General features: G+C 44.1%; 35 non-coding genes across 35 annotated transcripts; all 35 read left to right on the top strand.

Annotated features, from left to right (window-relative positions):
* The first annotated feature begins 978 nt into the window (after positions 1–978).
* trnaf-gaa (transfer RNA phenylalanine (anticodon GAA)) lies at positions 979–1,051 on the top strand. Its single transcript has one exon. It is a non-coding gene; the product is annotated as a tRNA-Phe (tRNA).
* An 880-nt stretch (positions 1,052–1,931) lies between these two features.
* trnai-aau (transfer RNA isoleucine (anticodon AAU)) lies at positions 1,932–2,005 on the top strand. The gene has a single exon. It is a non-coding gene; the product is annotated as a tRNA-Ile (tRNA).
* Positions 2,006–2,087: 82 nt separating this feature from the next.
* On the top strand, positions 2,088–2,160 carry trnaf-gaa (transfer RNA phenylalanine (anticodon GAA)). Its single transcript has one exon. It is a non-coding gene; the product is annotated as a tRNA-Phe (tRNA).
* Positions 2,161–2,606: 446 nt separating this feature from the next.
* On the top strand, positions 2,607–2,680 carry trnai-aau (transfer RNA isoleucine (anticodon AAU)). Its single transcript has one exon. It is a non-coding gene; the product is annotated as a tRNA-Ile (tRNA).
* Positions 2,681–2,762: 82 nt separating this feature from the next.
* On the top strand, positions 2,763–2,835 carry trnaf-gaa (transfer RNA phenylalanine (anticodon GAA)). Its single transcript has one exon. It is a non-coding gene; the product is annotated as a tRNA-Phe (tRNA).
* Positions 2,836–3,715: 880 nt separating this feature from the next.
* trnai-aau (transfer RNA isoleucine (anticodon AAU)) lies at positions 3,716–3,789 on the top strand. The gene has a single exon. It is a non-coding gene; the product is annotated as a tRNA-Ile (tRNA).
* Positions 3,790–3,871: 82 nt separating this feature from the next.
* On the top strand, positions 3,872–3,944 carry trnaf-gaa (transfer RNA phenylalanine (anticodon GAA)). Its single transcript has one exon. It is a non-coding gene; the product is annotated as a tRNA-Phe (tRNA).
* Positions 3,945–4,390: 446 nt separating this feature from the next.
* On the top strand, positions 4,391–4,464 carry trnai-aau (transfer RNA isoleucine (anticodon AAU)). Its single transcript has one exon. It is a non-coding gene; the product is annotated as a tRNA-Ile (tRNA).
* Positions 4,465–4,546: 82 nt separating this feature from the next.
* Positions 4,547–4,619, top strand: trnaf-gaa (transfer RNA phenylalanine (anticodon GAA)). The gene has a single exon. It is a non-coding gene; the product is annotated as a tRNA-Phe (tRNA).
* Positions 4,620–5,499: 880 nt separating this feature from the next.
* Positions 5,500–5,573, top strand: trnai-aau (transfer RNA isoleucine (anticodon AAU)). Its single transcript has one exon. It is a non-coding gene; the product is annotated as a tRNA-Ile (tRNA).
* An 82-nt stretch (positions 5,574–5,655) lies between these two features.
* On the top strand, positions 5,656–5,728 carry trnaf-gaa (transfer RNA phenylalanine (anticodon GAA)). The gene has a single exon. It is a non-coding gene; the product is annotated as a tRNA-Phe (tRNA).
* A 446-nt stretch (positions 5,729–6,174) lies between these two features.
* trnai-aau (transfer RNA isoleucine (anticodon AAU)) lies at positions 6,175–6,248 on the top strand. Its single transcript has one exon. It is a non-coding gene; the product is annotated as a tRNA-Ile (tRNA).
* A 66-nt stretch (positions 6,249–6,314) lies between these two features.
* On the top strand, positions 6,315–6,387 carry trnaf-gaa (transfer RNA phenylalanine (anticodon GAA)). The gene has a single exon. It is a non-coding gene; the product is annotated as a tRNA-Phe (tRNA).
* An 880-nt stretch (positions 6,388–7,267) lies between these two features.
* trnai-aau (transfer RNA isoleucine (anticodon AAU)) lies at positions 7,268–7,341 on the top strand. The gene has a single exon. It is a non-coding gene; the product is annotated as a tRNA-Ile (tRNA).
* An 82-nt stretch (positions 7,342–7,423) lies between these two features.
* trnaf-gaa (transfer RNA phenylalanine (anticodon GAA)) lies at positions 7,424–7,496 on the top strand. The gene has a single exon. It is a non-coding gene; the product is annotated as a tRNA-Phe (tRNA).
* A 446-nt stretch (positions 7,497–7,942) lies between these two features.
* On the top strand, positions 7,943–8,016 carry trnai-aau (transfer RNA isoleucine (anticodon AAU)). Its single transcript has one exon. It is a non-coding gene; the product is annotated as a tRNA-Ile (tRNA).
* An 82-nt stretch (positions 8,017–8,098) lies between these two features.
* Positions 8,099–8,171, top strand: trnaf-gaa (transfer RNA phenylalanine (anticodon GAA)). The gene has a single exon. It is a non-coding gene; the product is annotated as a tRNA-Phe (tRNA).
* Positions 8,172–9,051: 880 nt separating this feature from the next.
* On the top strand, positions 9,052–9,125 carry trnai-aau (transfer RNA isoleucine (anticodon AAU)). The gene has a single exon. It is a non-coding gene; the product is annotated as a tRNA-Ile (tRNA).
* Positions 9,126–9,207: 82 nt separating this feature from the next.
* trnaf-gaa (transfer RNA phenylalanine (anticodon GAA)) lies at positions 9,208–9,280 on the top strand. The gene has a single exon. It is a non-coding gene; the product is annotated as a tRNA-Phe (tRNA).
* Positions 9,281–9,726: 446 nt separating this feature from the next.
* On the top strand, positions 9,727–9,800 carry trnai-aau (transfer RNA isoleucine (anticodon AAU)). Its single transcript has one exon. It is a non-coding gene; the product is annotated as a tRNA-Ile (tRNA).
* A 1,022-nt stretch (positions 9,801–10,822) lies between these two features.
* On the top strand, positions 10,823–10,896 carry trnai-aau (transfer RNA isoleucine (anticodon AAU)). The gene has a single exon. It is a non-coding gene; the product is annotated as a tRNA-Ile (tRNA).
* An 82-nt stretch (positions 10,897–10,978) lies between these two features.
* On the top strand, positions 10,979–11,051 carry trnaf-gaa (transfer RNA phenylalanine (anticodon GAA)). The gene has a single exon. It is a non-coding gene; the product is annotated as a tRNA-Phe (tRNA).
* An 872-nt stretch (positions 11,052–11,923) lies between these two features.
* trnai-aau (transfer RNA isoleucine (anticodon AAU)) lies at positions 11,924–11,997 on the top strand. Its single transcript has one exon. It is a non-coding gene; the product is annotated as a tRNA-Ile (tRNA).
* An 82-nt stretch (positions 11,998–12,079) lies between these two features.
* On the top strand, positions 12,080–12,152 carry trnaf-gaa (transfer RNA phenylalanine (anticodon GAA)). Its single transcript has one exon. It is a non-coding gene; the product is annotated as a tRNA-Phe (tRNA).
* Positions 12,153–13,036: 884 nt separating this feature from the next.
* On the top strand, positions 13,037–13,110 carry trnai-aau (transfer RNA isoleucine (anticodon AAU)). Its single transcript has one exon. It is a non-coding gene; the product is annotated as a tRNA-Ile (tRNA).
* An 82-nt stretch (positions 13,111–13,192) lies between these two features.
* trnaf-gaa (transfer RNA phenylalanine (anticodon GAA)) lies at positions 13,193–13,265 on the top strand. The gene has a single exon. It is a non-coding gene; the product is annotated as a tRNA-Phe (tRNA).
* Positions 13,266–13,711: 446 nt separating this feature from the next.
* On the top strand, positions 13,712–13,785 carry trnai-aau (transfer RNA isoleucine (anticodon AAU)). Its single transcript has one exon. It is a non-coding gene; the product is annotated as a tRNA-Ile (tRNA).
* Positions 13,786–13,867: 82 nt separating this feature from the next.
* On the top strand, positions 13,868–13,940 carry trnaf-gaa (transfer RNA phenylalanine (anticodon GAA)). Its single transcript has one exon. It is a non-coding gene; the product is annotated as a tRNA-Phe (tRNA).
* Positions 13,941–14,965: 1,025 nt separating this feature from the next.
* Positions 14,966–15,038, top strand: trnaf-gaa (transfer RNA phenylalanine (anticodon GAA)). Its single transcript has one exon. It is a non-coding gene; the product is annotated as a tRNA-Phe (tRNA).
* Positions 15,039–16,063: 1,025 nt separating this feature from the next.
* trnaf-gaa (transfer RNA phenylalanine (anticodon GAA)) lies at positions 16,064–16,136 on the top strand. The gene has a single exon. It is a non-coding gene; the product is annotated as a tRNA-Phe (tRNA).
* Positions 16,137–17,161: 1,025 nt separating this feature from the next.
* On the top strand, positions 17,162–17,234 carry trnaf-gaa (transfer RNA phenylalanine (anticodon GAA)). The gene has a single exon. It is a non-coding gene; the product is annotated as a tRNA-Phe (tRNA).
* An 880-nt stretch (positions 17,235–18,114) lies between these two features.
* Positions 18,115–18,188, top strand: trnai-aau (transfer RNA isoleucine (anticodon AAU)). Its single transcript has one exon. It is a non-coding gene; the product is annotated as a tRNA-Ile (tRNA).
* Positions 18,189–18,270: 82 nt separating this feature from the next.
* On the top strand, positions 18,271–18,343 carry trnaf-gaa (transfer RNA phenylalanine (anticodon GAA)). The gene has a single exon. It is a non-coding gene; the product is annotated as a tRNA-Phe (tRNA).
* A 1,282-nt stretch (positions 18,344–19,625) lies between these two features.
* On the top strand, positions 19,626–19,699 carry trnai-aau (transfer RNA isoleucine (anticodon AAU)). Its single transcript has one exon. It is a non-coding gene; the product is annotated as a tRNA-Ile (tRNA).
* An 82-nt stretch (positions 19,700–19,781) lies between these two features.
* Positions 19,782–19,854, top strand: trnaf-gaa (transfer RNA phenylalanine (anticodon GAA)). The gene has a single exon. It is a non-coding gene; the product is annotated as a tRNA-Phe (tRNA).
* Positions 19,855–20,231: the final 377 nt, after the last annotated feature.

Below are 20,231 nucleotides of genomic sequence, written 5' to 3'. Positions count from 1 at the left end.
GTGGGCCTCAATGGTGTGTGCTACGCTGCTCCTCTGAAAGTAAGTGATTTCTTGCTTTTTCATCTGACATTTTGACATCAGTGTTACAGGAAAGTTGCTTGTCATTGTTACATGACAGTAGGTTGTCGTAAGACAAGGCTGCATGAAGTGTGAACTGGAGCTTTCTTGGATCCACAACAAAAATTGTTTTTGGGGATTGCGGGAATCGATCCCACTAACTATAGCATGCTAAGCAAACACAATACCAATTGATCAAATTCCCCAGCTGTTTGGAATTGCCACAAGGAGCAACCAAGAGTGTCCAGTCTTGTCAGGCTATGCTGTTGGTGGACTTGTTAGTTTGTGCTCCAGCACTTACAGAGGCTCGGTGCATCTCAACAATTGTGCTCTGTAGCCAGCGGCCGGTTAGCTCAGTTGGTTAGAGTGTGTGATACGCTGCTCCTCTGAAAGTAAGTAATGTCTTTCTTTTTCATCTGACATTGTGACATCAGTGTTACATGAGAGTTTCTTGTCATTGTTACATGACAGTTTCTTGTCATTGTTTATATGACAGTAGGTTGTCGTAAGACAAGGCTGCATGAAGTGTGAACTGGAGTTTTCTTGGATCCATGAAAGAATTTGCTTTTGGAGAATGCAGGCATCGATCCCACTACCTCACGCATGCAAAGCATTTGAGCTAATTCCCCAGACGTTTGGAATTTCCGCAAGAAGCAACCTAGAGGGTCCAGTCTTGTCAGGCTATGCTGTTGGTGGACTTGTTTGTTTACGTGCCAGCACTTGCAGAGGCTCGGTGCATTTCAACAATTGAGCAAAATAGCAAATGGCCGGTTAGCTCAGTTGGTTAGAGTGTGGTGCTAATAACGCCAAGGTCATGTGTTAGATCCCCGTACTGGCTATGATGTACATTTTGAGTGTCAAAATTGTGAGTCACATGCATGTGAATTGTCAAGGGTGCCACAGAATTAAAATAAGTGAATTGCCGAAATAGCTCAGTTGGGAGAGTGTTAGACTGAAGATCTAAAGGTCCCTGGTTCGATCCCTGGTTTTGGCATTTGTATTTGTTCTATCTTCATGCTCTGGCTTCAAGGAAACTATCCACAGCTTTGTTTGTGGGCCTCAATGGTGTGTGCTACGCTGCTCCTCTGAAAGTAAGTGATTTCTTGCTTTTTCATCTGACATTTTGACATCAGTGTTACAGGAAAGTTGCTTGTCATTGTTACATGACAGTAGGTTGTCGTAAGACAAGGCTGCATGAAGTGTGAACTGGAGCTTTCTTGGATCCACAACAAAAATTGTTTTTGGGGATTGCGGGAATCGATCCCACTAACTATAGCATGCTAAGCAAACACAATACCAATTGATCAAATTCCCCAGCTGTTTGGAATTGCCACAAGGAGCAACCAAGAGTGTCCAGTCTTGTCAGGCTATGCTGTTGGTGGACTTGTTAGTTTGTGCTCCAGCACTTGCAGAGGCTCGGTGCATCTCAACAATTGTGCTCTGTAGCCAGCGGCCGGTTAGCTCAGTTGGTTAGAGTGTGTGATACGCTGCTCCTCTGAAAGTAAGTAATGTCTTTCTTTTTCATCTGACATTGTGACATCAGTGTTACATGAGAGTTTCTTGTCATTGTTACATGACAGTTTCTTGTCATTGTTTATATGACAGTAGGTTGTCGTAAGACAAGGCTGCATGAAGTGTGAACTGGAGTTTTCTTGGATCCATGAAAGAATTTGCTTTTGGAGAATGCAGGCATCGATCCCACTACCTCACGCATGCAAAGCATTTGAGCTAATTCCCCAGACGTTTGGAATTTCCGCAAGAAGCAACCTAGAGGGTCCAGTCTCGTCAGGCTATGCTGTTGGTGGACTTGTTTGTTTACGTGCCAGCACTTGCAGAGGCTCAGTGCATTGCCACAATTGAGCAAAATGGCAAATGGCTGGTTAGCTCAGTTGGTCAGAGTGTGGTGCTAATAACGCCAAGGTCATGGGTCCGATCCCCGTACTGGCTATGATGTACATTTTGAGTGTCAAAATTGTGAGTCACATGCATGTGAATTGTCAAGGGTGCCACAGAATTGATATTAGTGAATTGCCGAAATAGCTCAGTTGGGAGAGCGTTAGACTGAAGATCTAAACGTCCCTGGTTCGATCCTGGGTTTCGGCATTTGTATTTGTTCTTTCTTCATGCTCTGGCTTCAAGGAAACTATCCACAGCTTTGTTTGTGGGCCTCAATGGTGTGTGCTACGCTGCTCCTCTGAAAGTAAGTAATTTCTTGCTTTTTCATCTGACATTTTGACATCAGTGTTACAGGAAAGTTTCTTGTCATTGTTTACATGACAGTAGGTTGTCGTAAGACAAGGCTGCATGAAGTGTGAACTGGAGTTTTCTTGGATCCATGAAAGAATTTGCTTTTGGAGAATGCAGGCATCGATCCCACTACCTCACGCATGCAAAGCATTTGAGCTAATTCCCCAGACGTTTGGAATTTCCGCAAGAAGCAACCTAGAGGGTCCAGTCTCGTCAGGCTATGCTGTTGGTGGACTTGTTTGTTTACGTGCCAGCACTTGCAGAGGCTCGGTGCATTGCCACAATTGAGCAAAATAGCAAATGGCCGGTTAGCTCAGTTGGTTAGAGTGTGGTGCTAATAACGCCAAGGTCATGGGTTAGATCCCCGTACTGGCTATGATGTACATTTTGAGTGTCAAAATTGTGAGTCACATGCATGTGAATTGTCAAGGGTGCCACAGAATTAAAATTAGTGAAATGCCGAAATAGCTCAGTTGGGAGAGCGTTAGACTGAAAATCTAAAAGTCCCTGGTTCGATCCCTGGTTTCGGCATTTGTATTTGTTCTATCTTCATGCTCTGGCTTCAAGGAAACTATCCACAGTTTTGTTTGTGGGCCTCAATGGTGTGTGCTACGCTGCTCCTCTGAAAGTAAGTGATTTCTTGCTTTTTCATCTGACATTTTGACATCAGTGTTACAGGAAAGTTGCTTGTCATTGTTACATGACAGTAGGTTGTCGTAAGACAAGGCTGCATGAAGTGTGAACTGGAGCTTTCTTGGATCCACAACAAAAATTGTTTTTGGGGATTGCGGGAATCGATCCCACTAACTATAGCATGCTAAGCAAAAACAATACCAATTGATCAAATTCCCCAGCTGTTTGGAATTGCCACAAGGAGCAACCAAGAGTGTCCAGTCTTGTCAGGCTATGCTGTTGGTGGACTTGTTAGTTTGTGCTCCAGCACTTACAGAGGCTCGGTGCATCTCAACAATTGTGCTCTGTAGCCAGCGGCCGGTTAGCTCAGTTGGTTAGAGTGTGTGATACGCTGCTCCTCTGAAAGTAAGTAATGTCTTTCTTTTTCATCTGACATTGTGACATCAGTGTTACATGAGAGTTTCTTGTCATTGTTACATGACAGTTTCTTGTCATTGTTTACATGACAGTAGGTTGTCGTAAGACAAGGCTGCATGAAGTGTGAACTGGAGTTTTCTTGGATCCATGAAAGAATTTGCTTTTGGAGAATGCAGGCATCGATCCCACTACCTCACGCATGCAAAGCATTTGAGCTAATTCCCCAGACGTTTGGAATTTCCGCAAGAAGCAACCTAGAGGGTCCAGTCTCGTCAGGCTATGCTGTTGGTGGACTTGTTTGTTTACGTGCCAGCACTTGCAGAGGCTCGGTGCATTGCCACAATTGAGCAAAATGGCAAATGGCTGGTTAGCTCAGTTGGTTAGAGTGTGGTGCTAATAACGCCAAGGTCATGGGTTCGATCCCCGTACTGGCTATGTTGTACATTTTGAGTGTCAAAATTGTGAGTCACATGCATGTGAATTGTCAAGGGTGCCACAGAATTAAAATTAGTGAATTGCCGAAATAGCTCAGTTGGGAGAGCGTTAGACTGAAGATTTAAAAGTCCCTGGTTCGATCCCGGGTTTCGGCATTTGTATTTGTTCTTTCTTCATGCTCTGGCTTCAAGGAAACTATCCACAACTTTGTTTGTGGGCCTCAATGGTGTGTGCTACTCTGCTCCTCTGAAAGTAAGTAATTTCTTGCTTTTTCATCTGACATTTTGACATCAGTGTTACAGGAAAGTTTCTTGTCATTGTTTACATGACAGTAGGTTGTCGTAAGACAAGGCTGCATGAAGTGTGAACTGGAGTTTTCTTGGATCCATGAAAGAATTTGCTTTTGGAGAATGCAGGCATCGATCCCACTACCTCACGCATGCAAAGCATTTGAGCTAATTCCCCAGCCGTTTGGAATTTCCGCAAGAAGCAACCTAGAGGGTCCAGTCTTGTCAGGCTATGCTGTTGGTGGACTTGTTTGTTTACGTGCCAGCACTTGCAGAGGCTCGGTGCATTTCAACAATTGAGCAAAATAGCAAATGGCCGGTTAGCTCAGTTGGTTAGAGTGTGGTGCTAATAACGCCAAGGTCATGGGTTCGATCCCCGTACTGGCTATGATGTACATTTTGAGTGTCAAAATTGTGAGTCACATGCATGTGAATTGTCAAGGGTGCCACAGAATTAAAATTAGTGAAATGCCGAAATAGCTCAGTTGGGAGAGCGTTAGACTGAAGATCTAAAGGTCCCTGGTTCGATCCCTGGTTTTGGCATTTGTATTTGTTCTATCTTCATGCTCTGGCTTCAAGGAAACTATCCACAGCTTTGTTTGTGGGCCTCAATGGTGTGTGCTACTCTGCTCCTCTGAAAGTAAGTGATTTCTTGCTTTTTCATCTGACATTTTGACATCAGTGTTACAGGAAAGTTTCTTGTCATTGTTACATGACAGTAGGTTGTCGTAAGACAAGGCTGCATGAAGTGTGAACTGGAGCTTTCTTGGATCCACAACAAAAAATGTTTTTGGGGATTGCGGGAATCGATCCCACTAACTATAGCATGCTAAGCAAACACAATACCAATTGATCAAATTCCCCAGCTGTTTGGAATTGCCACAAGGAGCAACCAAGAGTGTCCAGTCTTGTCAGGCTATGCTGTTGGTGGACTTGTTAGTTTGTGCTCCAGCACTTGCAGAGGCTCGGTGCATCTCAACAATTGTGCTCTGTAGCCAGCGGCCGGTTAGCTCAGTTGGTTAGAGTGTGTGATACGCTGCTCCTCTGAAAGTAAATAATGTCTTTCTTTTTCATCTGACATTGTGACATCAGTGTTACATGAGAGTTTCTTGTCATTGTTACATGACAGTTTCTTGTCATTGTTTACATGACAGTAGGTTGTCGTAAGACAAGGCTGCATGAAGTGTGAACTGGAGTTTTCTTGGATCCATGAAAGAATTTGCTTTTGGAGAATGCAGGCATCGATCCCACTACCTCACGCATGCAAAGCATTTGAGCTAATTCCCCAGCCGTTTGGAATTTCCGCAAGAAGCAACCTAGAGGGTCCAGTCTCGTCAGGCTATGCTGTTGGTGGACTTGTTTGTTTACGTGCCAGCACTTGCAGAGGCTCGGTGCATTGCCACAATTGAGCAAAATAGCAAATGGCTGGTTAGCTCAGTTGGTTAGAGTGTGGTGCTAATAACGCCAAGGTCATGGGTTCGATCCCCGTACTGGCTATGATGTACATTTTGAGTGTCAAAATTGTGAGTCACATGCATGTGAATTGTCAAGGGTGCCACAGAATTAAAATTAGTGAATTGCCGAAATAGCTCAGTTGGGAGAGCGTTAGACTGAAGATCTAAAGGTCCCTGGTTTAATCCCGGGTTTCGGCATTTGTATTTGTTCTTTCTTCATGCTCTGGCTTCAAGGAAACTATCCACAGCTTTGTTTGTGGGCCTCAATGGTGTGTGCTACTCTGCTCCTCTGAAAGTAAGTAATTTCTTGCTTTTTCATCTGACATTTTTACATCAGTGTTACAGGAAAGTTTCTTGTCATTGTTTACATGACAGTAGGTTGTCGTAAGACAAGGCTGCATGAAGTGTGAACTGGAGTTTTCTTGGATCCATGAAAGAATTTGCTTTTGGAGAATGCAGGCATCGATCCCACTACCTCACGCATGCAAAGCATTTGAGCTAATTCCCCAGCCGTTTGGAATTTCCGCAAGAAGCAACCTAGAGGGTCCAGTCTTGTCAGGCTATGCTGTTGGTGGACTTGTTTGTTTACGTGCCAGCACTTGCAGAGGCTCGGTGCATTTCAACAATTGAGCAAAATAGCAAATGGCCGGTTAGCTCAGTTGGTTAGAGTGTGGTGCTAATAACGCCAAGGTCATGGGTTCGATCCCCGTACTGGCTATGATGTACATTTTGAGTGTCAAATTGTGAATTGTCAAGGGTGCCACAGAATTAAAATTAGTGAAATGCCGAAATAGCTCAGTTGGGAGAGCGTTAGACTGAAGATCTAAAGGTCCCTGGTTCGATCCCTGGTTTTGGCATTTGTATTTGTTCTATCTTCATGCTCTGGCTTCAAGGAAACTATCCACAGCTTTGTTTGTGGGCCTCAATGGTGTGTGCTACTCTGCTCCTCTGAAAGTAAGTGATTTCTTGCTTTTTCATCTGACATTTTGACATCAGTGTTACAGGAAAGTTTCTTGTCATTGTTACATGACAGTAGGTTGTCGTAAGACAAGGCTGCATGAAGTGTGAACTGGAGCTTTCTTGGATCCACAACAAAAAATGTTTTTGGGGATTGCGGGAATCGATCCCACTAACTATAGCATGCTAAGCAAACACAATACCAATTGATCAAATTCCCCAGCTGTTTGGAATTGCCACAAGGAGCAACCAAGAGTGTCCAGTCTTGTCAGGCTATGCTGTTGGTGGACTTGTTAGTTTGTGCTCCAGCACTTGCAGAGGCTCGGTGCATCTCAACAATTGTGCTCTGTAGCCAGCGGCCGGTTAGCTCAGTTGGTTAGAGTGTGTGATACGCTGCTCCTCTGAAAGTAAATAATGTCTTTCTTTTTCATCTGACATTGTGACATCAGTGTTACATGAGAGTTTCTTGTCATTGTTACATGACAGTTTCTTGTCATTGTTTACATGACAGTAGGTTGTCGTAAGACAAGGCTGCATGAAGTGTGAACTGGAGTTTTCTTGGATCCATGAAAGAATTTGCTTTTGGAGAATGCAGGCATCGATCCCACTACCTCACGCATGCAAAGCATTTGAGCTAATTCCCCAGCCGTTTGGAATTTCCGCAAGAAGCAACCTAGAGGGTCCAGTCTCGTCAGGCTATGCTGTTGGTGGACTTGTTTGTTTACGTGCCAGCACTTGCAGAGGCTCGGTGCATTGCCACAATTGAGCAAAATAGCAAATGGCTGGTTAGCTCGGTTGGTTAGAGTGTGGTGCTAATAACGCCAAGGTCATGGGTTCGATCCCCGTACTGGCTATGATGTACATTTTGAGTGTCAAAATTGTGAGTCACATGCATGTGAATTGTCAAGGGTGCCACAGAATTAAAATTAGTGAATTGCCGAAATAGCTCAGTTGGGAGAGCGTTAGACTGAAGATCTAAAGGTCCCTGGTTTAATCCCGGGTTTCGGCATTTGTATTTGTTCTTTCTTCATGCTCTGGCTTCAAGGAAACTATCCACAGCTTTGTTTGTGGGCCTCAATGGTGTGTGCTACTCTGCTCCTCTGAAAGTAAGTAATTTCTTGCTTTTTCATCTGACATTTTTACATCAGTGTTACAGGAAAGTTTCTTGTCATTGTTTACATGACAGTAGGTTGTCGTAAGACAAGGCTGCATGAAGTGTGAACTGGAGTTTTCTTGGATCCATGAAAGAATTTGCTTTTGGAGAATGCAGGCATCGATCCCACTACCTCACGCATGCAAAGCATTTGAGCTAATTCCCCAGCCGTTTGGAATTTCCGCAAGAAGCAACCTAGAGGGTCCAGTCTTGTCAGGCTATGCTGTTGGTGGACTTGTTTGTTTACGTGCCAGCACTTGCAGAGGCTCGGTGCATTTCAACAATTGAGCAAAATAGCAAATGGCCGGTTAGCTCAGTTGGTTAGAGTGTGGTGCTAATAACGCCAAGGTCATGGGTTCGATCCCCGTACTGGCTATGATGTACATTTTGAGTGTCAAAATTGTGAGTCACATGCATGTGAATTGTCAAGGGTGCCACAGAATTAAAATTAGTGAAATGCCGAAATAGCTCAGTTGGGAGAGCGTTAGACTGAAGATCTAAAGGTCCCTGGTTCGATCCCTGGTTTCGGCATTTGTATTTGTTCTATCTTCATTCTCTGGCTTCAAGGAAACTATCCACAGCTTTGTTTGTGGGCCTCAATGGTGTGTGCTACGCTGCTCCTCTGAAAGTAAGTGATTTCTTGCTTTTTCATCTGACATTTTGACATCAGTGTTACAGGAAAGTTGCTTGTCATTGTTACATGACAGTAGGTTGTCGTAAGACAAGGCTGCATGAAGTGTGAACTGGAGCTTTCTTGGATCCACAACAAAAATTGTTTTTGGGGATTGCGGGAATCGATCCCACTAACTATAGCATGCTAAGCAAACACAATACCAATTGATCAAATTCCCCAGCTGTTTGGAATTGCCACAAGGAGCAACCAAGAGTGTCCAGTCTTGTCAGGCTATGCTGTTGGTGGACTTGTTAGTTTGTGCTCCAGCACTTACAGAGGCTCGGTGCATCTCAACAATTGTGCTCTGTAGCCAGCGGCCGGTTAGCTCAGTTGGTTAGAGTGTGTGATACGCTGCTCCTCTGAAAGTAAGTAATGTCTTTCTTTTTCATCTGACATTGTGACATCAGTGTTACATGAGAGTTTCTTGTCATTGTTACATGACAGTTTCTTGTCATTGTTTACATGACAGTAGGTTGTCATAAGACAAGGCTGCATGAAGTGTGAACTGGAGTTTTCTTGAATCCATGAAAGAATTTGCTTTTGGAGAATGCAGGCATCGATCCCACTACCTCATGCATGCAAAGCATTTGAGCTAATTCCCCAGCCGTTTGGAATTTCCGCATGAAGCAACCTAGAGGGTCCAGTCTTGTCAGGCTATGCTGTTGGTGGACTTGTTTGTTTATGTGCCAGCACTTGCAGAGGCTCGGTGCATTTCAACAATTGAGCAAAATAGCAAATGGCCGGTTAGCTTAGTTGGTTAGAGTGTGGTGCTAATAACGCCAAGGTCATGGGTTTGATCCCCGTACTGGCTATGATGTACATTTTGAGTGTCAAAATTGTGAGTCACATGCATGTGAATTGTCAAGGGTGCCACAGAATTAAAATTAGTGAAATGCCGAAATAGCTCAGTTGGGAGAGCGTTAGACTGAAGATCTAAAGGTCCCTGGTTCGATCCCGGGTTTCGGCATTTGTATTTGTTCTTTCTTCATGCTCTGGCTTCAATGAAACTATCCAAAGCTTTGTTTGTGGGCCTCAATGGTGTGTGCTACTCTGCTCCTCTGAAAGTAAGTAATTTCTTGCTTTTTCATCTGACATTTTGACATCAGTGTTACAGGAAAGTTTCTTGTCATTGTTTACATGACAGTAGGTTGTCGTAAGACAAGGCTGCATGAAGTGTGAACTGGAGTTTTCTTGGATCCATGAAAGAATTTGCTTTTGGAGAATGCAGGCATCGATCCCACTACCTCACGCATGCAAAGCATTTGAGCTAATTCCCCAGCCGTTTGGAATTTCCGCAAGAAGCAACCTAGGGGGTCCAGTCTCGTCAGGCTATGCTGTTGGTGGACTTGTTTGTTTACGTGCCAGCACTTGCAGAGGCTCGGTGCATTGCCACAATTGAGCAAAATAGCAAATGGCTGGTTAGCTCAGTTGGTTAGAGTGTGGTGCTAATAACGCCAAGGTCATGGGTTCGATCCCCGTACTGGCTATGATGTACATTTTGAGTGTCAAAATTGTGAGTCACATGCATGTGAATTGTCAAGGGTGCCACAGAATTAAAATTAGTGAATTGCCGAAATAGCTCAGTTGGGAGAGCGTTAGACTGAAGATCTAAAGGTCTCTGTTTCGGCATTTGTATTTGTTCTTTCTTCATGCTCTGGCTTCAAGGAAACTATCCACAGCTTTGTTTGTGGGCCTCAATGGTGTGTGCTACGCTGCTCCTCTGAAAGTAAGTGATTTCTTGCTTTTTCATCTGACATTTTGACATCAGTGTTACAGGAAAGTTGCTTGTCATTGTTACATGACAGTAGGTTGTCGTAAGACAAGGCTGCATGAAGTGTGAACTGGAGCTTTCTTGGATCCACAACAAAAAATGTTTTTGGGGATTGCGGGAATCGATCCCACTAACTATAGCATGCTAAGCAAACACAATACCAATTGATCAAATTCCCCAGCTGTTTGGAATTGCCACAAGGAGCAACCAAGAGTGTCCAGTCTTGTCAGGCTATGCTGTTGGTGGACTTGTTAGTTTGTGCTCCAGCACTTGCAGAGGCTCGGTGCATCTCAACAATTGTGCTCTGTAGCCAGCGGCCGGTTAGCTCAGTTGGTTAGAGTGTGTGATACGCTGCTCCTCTGAAAGTAAGTAATGTCTTTCTTTTTCATCTGACATTGTGACATCAGTGTTACATGAGAGTTTCTTGTCATTGTTACATGACAGTTTCTTGTCATTGTTTACATGACAGTAGGTTGTCGTAAGACAAGGCTGCATGAAGTGTGAACTGGAGTTTTCTTGAATCCATGAAAGAATTTGCTTTTGGAGAATGCAGGCATCGATCCCACTACCTCATGCATGCAAAGCATTTGAGCTAATTCCCCAGCCGTTTGGAATTTCCGCATGAAGCAACCTAGAGGGTCCAGTCTTGTCAGGCTATGCTGTTGGTGGACTTGTTTGTTTATGTGCCAGCACTTGCAGAGGCTCGGTGCATTTCAACAATTGAGCAAAATAGCAAATGGCCGGTTAGCTTAGTTGGTTAGAGTGTGGTGCTAATAACGCCAAGGTCATGGGTTCGATCCCCGTACTGGCTATGATGTACATTTTGAGTGTCAAAATTGTGAGTCACATGCATGTGAATTGTCAAGGGTGCCACAGAATTAAAATTAGTGAAATGCCGAAATAGCTCAGTTGGCAGAGCGTTAGACTGAAGATCTAAAGGTCCCTGGTTCGATCCCTGGTTTCGGCATTTGTATTTGTTCTATCTTCATGCTCTGGCTTCAAGGAAACTATCCACAGCTTTGTTTGTGGGCCTCAATGGTGTGTGCTCCTCTGAAAGTAAGTGATTTCTTGCTTTTTCATCTGACATTTTGACATCAGTGTTACAGGAAAGTTGCTTGTCATTGTTACATGACAGTAGGTTGTCGTAAGACAAGGCTGCATGAAGTGTGAACTGGAGCTTTCTTGGATCCACAACAAAAAATGTTTTTGGGGATTGCGGGAATCGATCCCACTAACTATAGCATGCTAAGCAAACACAATACCAATTGATCAAATTCCCCAGCTGTTTGGAACTGCCACAAGGAGCAACCAAGAGTGTCCAGTCTTGTCAGGCAATGCTGTTGGTGGACTTGTTAGTTTGTGCTCCAGCACTTGCAGAGGCTCGGTGCATCTCAACAATTGTGCTCTGTAGCCAGCGGCCGGTTAGCTCAGTTGGTTAGAGTGTGTGATACGCTGCTCCTCTGAAATTAAGTAATGTCTTTCTTTTTCATCTGACATTGTGACATCAGTGTTACATGAGAGTTTCTTGTCATTGTTACATGACAGTTTCTTGTCATTGTTTACATGACAGTAGGTTGTCATAAGACAAGGCTGCATGAAGTGTGAACTGGAATTTTCTTGGATCCATGAAAGAATTTGCTTTTGGAGAATGCAGGCATCGATCCCACTACCTCACGCATGCAAAGCATTTGAGCTAATTCCCCAGCCGTTTGGAATTTCCGCAAGAAGCAACCTAGAGGGTCCAGTCTCGTCAGGCTATGCTGTTGGTGGACTTGTTTGTTTACGTGCCAGCACTTGCAGAGGCTCGGTGCATTGCCACAATTGAGCAAAATAGCAAATGGCTGGTTAGCTCAGTTGGTTAGAGTGTGGTGCTAATAACGCCAAGGTCATGGGTTCGATCCCCGTACTGGCTATGATGTACATTTTGAGTGTCAAAATTGTGAGTCACATGCATGTGAATTGTCAAAGGTGCCACAGAATTAAAATTAGTGAAATGCCGAAATAGCTCAGTTGGGAGAGCGTTAGACTGAAGATCTAAAGGTCCCTGGTTCGATCACTGGTTTCGGCATTTGTTCTATCTTGTTCTATCTTCATGCTCTGGCTTCAAGGAAACTATCCACAGCTTTGTTTGTGGGCCTCAATGGTGTGTGCTACGCTGCTCCTCTGAAAGTAAGTGATTTCTTGCTTTTTCATCTGACATTTTGACATCAGTGTTACAGGAAAGTTGCTTGTCATTGTTACATGACAGTAGGTTGTCGTAAGACAAGGCTGCATGAAGTGTGAACTGGAGCTTTCTTGAATCCACAACAAAAATTGTTTTGGGGGATTGCGGGAATCGATCCCACTAACTATAGCATGCTAAGCAAACACAATACCAGTTGATCAAATTCCCCAGCTGTTTGGAATTGCCACAAGGAGCAACCAAGAGTGTCCAGTCTTGTCAGGCTATGCTGTTGGTGGACTTGTTAGTTTGTGCTCCAGCACTTACAGAGGCTCGGTGCATCTCAACAATTGTGCTCTGTAGCCAGCGGCCGGTTAGCTCAGTTGGTTAGAGTGTGTGATACGCTGCTCCTCTGAAAGTAAGTAATGTCTTTCTTTTTCATCTGACATTGTGACATCAGTGTTACATGAGAGTTTCTTGTCATTGTTACATGACAGTTTCTTGTCATTGTTTACATGACAGTAGGTTGTCGTAAGACAAGGCTGCATGAAGTGTGAACTGGAGTTTTCTTGGATCCATGAAAGAATTTGCTTTTGGAGAATGCAGGCATCGATCCCACTACCTCACGCATGCAAAGCATTTGAGCTAATTCCCCAGACGTTTGGAATTTCCGCAAGAAGCAACCTAGAGGGTCCAGTCTCGTCAGGCTATGCTGTTGGTGGACTTGTTTGTTTACGTGCCAGCACTTGCAGAGGCTCGGTGCATTGCCACAATTGAGCAAAATGGCAAATGGCTGGTTAGCTCAGTTGGTTAGAGTGTGGTGCTAATAACGCCAAGGTCATGGGTTCGATCCCCGTACTGGCTATGATGTACATTTTGAGTGTCAAAATTGTGAGTCACATGCATGTGAATTGTCAAGGGTGCCACAGAATTAGAAATAGTGAATTGCCGAAATAGCTCAGTTGGGAGAGCGTTAGACTGAAGATCTAAAGGTCCCTGGTTCGATCCCGGGTTTCGGCATTTGTATTTGTTCTTTCTTCATGCTCTGGCTTCAAGGAAACTATCCACAGCTTTGTTTGTGGGCCTCAATGGTGTGTGCTACTCTGCTCCTCTGAAAGTAAGTAATTTCTTGCTTTTTCATCTGACATTTTGACATCAGTGTTACAGGAAAGTTTCTTGTCATTGTTTACATGACAGTAGGTTGTCGTAAGACAAGGCTGCATGAAGTGTGAACTGGAGTTTTCTTGGATCCATGAAAGAATTTGCTTTTGGAGAATGCAGGCATCGATCCCACTACCTCACGCATGCAATGCATTTGAGCTAATTCCCCAGCCGTTTGGAATTTCCGCAAGAAGCAACCTAGAGGGTCCAGTCTTGTCAGGCTATGCTGTTGGTGGACTTGTTTGTTTACGTGCCAGCACTTGCAGAGGCTCGGTGCATTTCAACAATTGAGCAAAATAGCAAATGGCCGGTTAGCTCAGTTGGTTAGAGTGTGGTGCTAATAACGCCAAGGTCATGGGTTCGATCCCCGTACTGGCTATGATGTACATTTTGAGTGTCAAAATTGTGAGTCACATGCATGTGAATTGTCAAGGGTGCCACAGAATTAAAACTCGTGAATTGCCGAAATAGCACAGTTGGGAGAGCGTTAGACTGAAGATCTAAAGGTCCCTGGTTCAATCCCTGGTTTCGGCATTTGTATTTGTTCTATCTTCATGCTCTGGCTTCAAGGAAACTATCCACAGCTTTGTTTGTGGGCCTCAATGGTGTGTGCTACGCTGCTCCTCTGAAAGTAAGTGATTTCTTGCTTTTTCATCTGACATTTTGACATCAGTGTTACAGGAAAGTTGCTTGTCATTGTTACATGACAGTAGGTTGTCGTAAGACAAGGCTGCATGAAGTGTGAACTGGAGCTTTCTTGGATCCACAACAAAAATTGTTTTTGGGGATTGCGGGAATCGATCCCACTAACTATAGCATGCTAAGCAAACACAATACCAATTGATCAAATTCCCCAGCTGTTTGGAATTGCCACAAGGAGCAACCAAGAGTGTCCAGTCTTGTCAGGCTATGCTGTTGGTGGACTTGTTAGTTTGTGCTCCAGCACTTACAGAGGCTCGGTGCATCTCAACAATTGTGCTCTGTAGCCAGCGGCCGGTTAGCTCAGTTGGTTAGAGTGTGTGATACGCTGCTCCTCTGAAAGTAAGTAATGTCTTTCTTTTTCATCTGACATTGTGACATCAGTGTTACATGAGAGTTTCTTGTCATTGTTACATGACAGTTTCTTGTCATTGTTTACATGACAGTAGGTTGTCATAAGACAAGGCTGCATGAAGTGTGAACTGGAGTTTTCTTGAATCCATGAAAGAATTTGCTTTTGGAGAATGCAGGCATCGATCCCACTACCTCATGCATGCAAAGCATTTGAGCTAATTCCCCAGCCGTTTGGAATTTCCGCAAGAAGCAACCTAGAGGGTCCAGTCTTGTCAGGCTATGCTGTTGGTGGACTTGTTTGTTTATGTGCCAGCACTTGCAGAGGCTCGGTGCATTTCAACAATTGAGCAAAATAGCAAATGGCCGGTTAGCTCAGTTGGTGCTAATAACGCCAAGGTCATGGGTTCGATCCCCGTACTGGCTATGATGTACATTTTGAGTGTCAAAATTGTGAGTCACATGCATGTGAATTGTCAAGGGTGCCACAGAATTAAAATTAGTGAAATGCCGAAATAGCTCAGTTGGGAGAGCGTTAGACTGAAGATCTAAAGGTCCCTGGTTCGATCCCTGGTTTCGGCATTTGTATTTGTTCTATCTTCATGCTCTGGCTTCAAGGAAACTATCCACAGCTTTGTTTGTGGGCCTCAATGGTGTGTGCTACGCTGCTCCTCTGAAAGTAAGTGATTTCTTGCTTTTTCATCTGACATTTTGACATCAGTGTTACAGGAAAGTTGCTTGTCATTGTTACATGACAGTAGGTTGTCGTAAGACAAGGCTGCATGAAGTGTGAACTGGAGCTTTCTTGGATCCACAACTAAAATTGTTTTTGGGGATTGCGGGAATCGATCCCACTAACTATAGCATGCTAAGCAAACACAATACCAATTGATCAAATTCCCCAGCTGTTTGGAATTGCCACAAGGAGCAACCAAGAGTGTCCAGTCTTGTCAGGCTATGCTGTTGGTGGACTTGTTAGTTTGTGCTCCAGCACTTACAGAGGCTCGGTGCATCTCAACAATTGTGCTCTGTAGCCAGCGGCCGGTTAGCTCAGTTGGTTAGAGTGTGTGATACGCTGCTCCTCTGAAAGTAAGTAATGTCTTTCTTTTTCATCTGACATTGTGACATCAGTGTTACATGAGAGTTTCTTGTCATTGTTACATGACAGTTTCTTGTCATTGTTTACATGACAGTAGGTTGTCATAAGACAAGGCTGCATGAAGTGTGAACTGGAGTTTTCTTGAATCCATGAAAGAATTTGCTTTTGGAGAATGCAGGCATCGATCCCACTACCTCATGCATGCAAAGCATTTGAGCTAATTCCCCAGCCGTTTGGAATTTCCGCAAGAAGCAACCTAGAGGGTCCAGTCTTGTCAGGCTATGCTGTTGGTGGACTTGTTTGTTTATGTGCCAGCACTTGCAGAGGCTCGGTGCATTTCAACAATTGAGCAAAATAGCAAATGGCCGGTTAGCTCAGTTGGTGCTAATAACGCCAAGGTCATGGGTTCGATCCCCGTACTGGCTATGATGTACATTTTGAGTGTCAAAATTGTGAGTCACATGCATGTGAATTGTCAAGGGTGCCACAGAATTAAAATTAGTGAAATGCCGAAATAGCTCAGTTGGGAGAGCGTTAGACTGAAGATCTAAAGGTCCCTGGTTCGATCCCTGGTTTCGGCATTTGTATTTGTTCTATCTTCATGCTCTGGCTTCAAGGAAACTATCCACAGCTTTGTTTGTGGGCCTCAATGGTGTGTGCTACGCTGCTCCTCTGAAAGTAAGTGATTTCTTGCTTTTTCATCTGACATTTTGACATCAGTGTTACAGGAAAGTTGCTTGTCATTGTTACATGACAGTAGGTTGTCGTAAGACAAGGCTGCATGAAGTGTGAACTGGAGCTTTCTTGGATCCACAACTAAAATTGTTTTTGGGGATTGCGGGAATCGATCCCACTAACTATAGCATGCTAAGCAAACACAATACCAATTGATCAAATTCCCCAGCTGTTTGGAATTGCCACAAGGAGCAACCAAGAGTGTCCAGTCTTGTCAGGCTATGCTGTTGGTGGACTTGTTAGTTTGTGCTCCAGCACTTACAGAGGCTCGGTGCATCTCAACAATTGTGCTCTGTAGCCAGCGGCCGGTTAGCTCAGTTGGTTAGAGTGTGTGATACGCTGCTCCTCTGAAAGTAAGTAATGTCTTTCTTTTTCATCTGACATTGTGACATCAGTGTTACATGAGAGTTTCTTGTCATTGTTACATGACAGTTTCTTGTCATTGTTTACATGACAGTAGGTTGTCATAAGACAAGGCTGCATGAAGTGTGAACTGGAGTTTTCTTGAATCCATGAAAGAATTTGCTTTTGGAGAATGCAGGCATCGATCCCACTACCTCATGCATGCAAAGCATTTGAGCTAATTCCCCAGCCGTTTGGAATTTCCGCAAGAAGCAACCTAGAGGGTCCAGTCTTGTCAGGCTATGCTGTTGGTGGACTTGTTTGTTTATGTGCCAGCACTTGCAGAGGCTCGGTGCATTTCAACAATTGAGCAAAATAGCAAATGGCCGGTTAGCTCAGTTGGTGCTAATAACGCCAAGGTCATGGGTTCGATCCCCGTACTGGCTATGATGTACATTTTGAGTGTCAAAATTGTGAGTCACATGCATGTGAATTGTCAAGGGTGCCACAGAATTAAAATTAGTGAAATGCCGAAATAGCTCAGTTGGGAGAGCGTTAGACTGAAGATCTAAAGGTCCCTGGTTCGATCCCTGGTTTCGGCATTTGTATTTGTTCTATCTTCATGCTCTGGCTTCAAGGAAACTATCCACAGCTTTGTTTGTGGGCCTCAATGGTGTGTGCTACGCTGGTCCTCTGAAAGTAAGTGATTTCTTGCTTTTTCATCTGACATTTTGACATCAGTGTTACAGGAAAGTTGCTTGTCATTGTTACATGACAGTAGGTTGTCGTAAGACAAGGCTGCATGAAGTGTGAACTGGAGCTTTCTTGGATCCACAACAAAAATTGTTTTTGGGGATTGCGGGAATCGATCCCACTAACTATAGCATGCTAAGCAAACACAATACCAATTGATCAAATTCCCCAGCTGTTTGGAATTGCCACAAGGAGCAACCAAGAGTGTCCAGTCTTGTCAGGCTATGCTGTTGGTGGACTTGTTAGTTTGTGCTCCAGCACTTACAGAGGCTCGGTGCATCTCAACAATTGTGCTCTGTAGCCAGCGGCCGGTTAGCTCAGTTGGTTAGAGTGTGTGATACGCTGCTCCTCTGAAAGTAAGTAATGTCTTTCTTTTTCATCTGACATTGTGACATCAGTGTTACATGAGAGTTTCTTGTCATTGTTACATGACAGTTTCTTGTCATTGTTTACATGACAGTAGGTTGTCGTAAGACAAGGCTGCATGAAGTGTGAACTGGAGTTTTCTTGGATCCATGAAAGAATTTGCTTTTGGAGAATGCAGGCATCGATCCCACTACCACACGCATGCAAAGCATTTGAGCTAATTCCCCAGCCGTTTGGAATTTCCGCAAGAAGCAACCTAGAGGGTCCAGTCTTGTCAGGCTATGCTGTTGGTGGACTTGTTTGTTTACGTGCCAGCACTTGCAGAGGCTCGGTGCATTTCAACAATTGAGCAAAATAGCAAATGGCCGGTTAGCTCAGTTGGTTAGAGTGTGGTGCTAATAACGCCAAGGTCATGGGTTCGATCCCCGTACTGGCTATGATGTACATTTTGAGTGTCAAAATTGTGAGTCACATGCATGTGAATTGTCAAGGGTGCCACAGAATTAAAATTAGTGAATTGCCGAAATAGCTCAGTTGGGAGAGCGTTAGACTGAAGATCTAAAGGTCCCTGGTTCGATCCCTGGTTTCGGCATTTGTATTTGTTCTATCTTCATGCTCTGGCTTCAAGGAAACTATCCACAGCTTTGTTTGTGGGCCTCAATGGTGTGTGCTCCTCTGAAAGTAGGTGATTTCTTGCTTTTTCATCTGACATTTTGACATCAGTGTTACAGGAAAGTTGCTTGTCATTGTTACATGATAGTAGGTTGTCGTAAGACAAGGCTGCATGAAGTGTGAACTGGAGCTTTCTTGGATCCACAACAAAAATTGTTTTTGGGGATTGCGGGAATCGATCCCACTAACTATAGCATGCTAAGCAAACACAATACCAATTGATCAAATTCCCCAGCTGTTTGGAATTGCCACAAGGAGCAACCAAGAGTGTCCAGTCTTGTCAGGCTATGCTGTTGGTGGACTTGTTAGTTTGTGCTCCAGCACTTACAGAGGCTCGGTGCATCTCAACAATTGTGCTCTGTAGCCAGCGGCCGGTTAGCTCAGTTGGTTAGAGTGTGTGATACGCTGCTCCTCTGAAAGTAAGTAATGTCTTTCTTTTTCATCTGACATTGTGACATCAGTGTTACATGAGAGTTTCTTGTCATTGTTACATGACAGTAGGTTGTCGTAAGACAAGGCTGCATGAAGTGTGAACTGGAGCTTTCTTGGATCCACAACAAAAATTGTTTTTGGGGATTGCGGGAATCGATCCCACTAACTATAGCATGCTAAGCAAACACAATACCAATTGATCAAATTCCCCAGCTGTTTGGAATTGCCACAAGGAGCAACCAAGAGTGTCCAGTCTTGTCAGGCTATGCTGTTGGTGGACTTGTTAGTTTGTGCTCCAGCACTTGCAGAGGCTCGGTGCATCTCAACAATTGTGCTCTGTAGCCAGCGGCCGGTTAGCTCAGTTGGTTAGAGTGTGTGATACGCTGCTCCTCTGAAAGTAAGTAATGTCTTTCTTTTTCATCTGACATTGTGACATCAGTGTTACTTGAGAGTTTCTTGTCATTGTTACATGACAGTTTCTTGTCATTGTTTACATGACAGTAGGTTGTCGTAAGACAAGGCTGCATGAAGTGTGAACTGGAGTTTTCTTGGATCCATGAAAGAATTTGCTTTTGGAGAATGCAGGCATCGATCCCACTACCTCACGCATGCAAAGCATTTGAGCTAATTCCCCAGCCGTTTGGAATTTCCACAAGAAGCAACCTAGAGGGTCCAGTCTTGTCAGGCTATGCTGTTGGTGGACTTGTTTGTTTACGTGCCAGCACCTGCAGAGGCTCGGTGCATTTCAACAATTGAGCAAAATAGCAAATGGCCGGTTAGCTCAGTTGGTTAGAGTGTGGTGCTAATAACGCCAAGGTCATGGGTTCGATCCCCGTACTGGCTATGATGTACATTCTGAGTGTCAAAATTGTGAGTCACATGCATGTGAATTGTCAAGGGTGCCACAGAATTAAAATTAGTGAAATGCCGAAATAGCTCAGTTGGGAGAGCGTTAGACTGAAGATCTAAAGGTCCCTGGTTCGATCCCTGGTTTCGGCATTTGTATTTGTTCTATCTTCATGCTCTGGCTTCAAGGAAACTATCCACAGCTTTGTTTGTGGGCCTCAATGGTGTGTGCTACGCTGCTCCTCTGAAAGTAAGTGATTTCTTGCTTTTTCATCTGACATTTTGACATCAGTGTTACAGGAAAGTTGCTTGTCATTGTTACATGACAGTAGGTTGTCGTAAGACAAGGCTGCATGAAGTGTGAACTGGAGCTTTCTTGGATCCACAACAAAAATTGTTTTTGGGGATTGCGGGAATCGATCCCACTAACTATAGCATGCTAAGCAAACACAATACCAATTGATCAAATTCCCCAGCTGTTTGGAATTGCCACAAGGAGCAACCAAGAGTGTCCAGTCTTGTCAGGCTAT

The sequence above is a fragment of the Oncorhynchus mykiss genome, chromosome 20, assembly GCF_057628025.1.
Source record: "Oncorhynchus mykiss isolate SJ-2025 chromosome 20, ASM5762802v1, whole genome shotgun sequence".
Taxonomy (NCBI): domain Eukaryota; kingdom Metazoa; phylum Chordata; class Actinopteri; order Salmoniformes; family Salmonidae; genus Oncorhynchus; species Oncorhynchus mykiss.
Note: the sequence above shows the minus strand (reverse complement) of the source record. Positions and strands in the feature narration are given on the sequence as shown.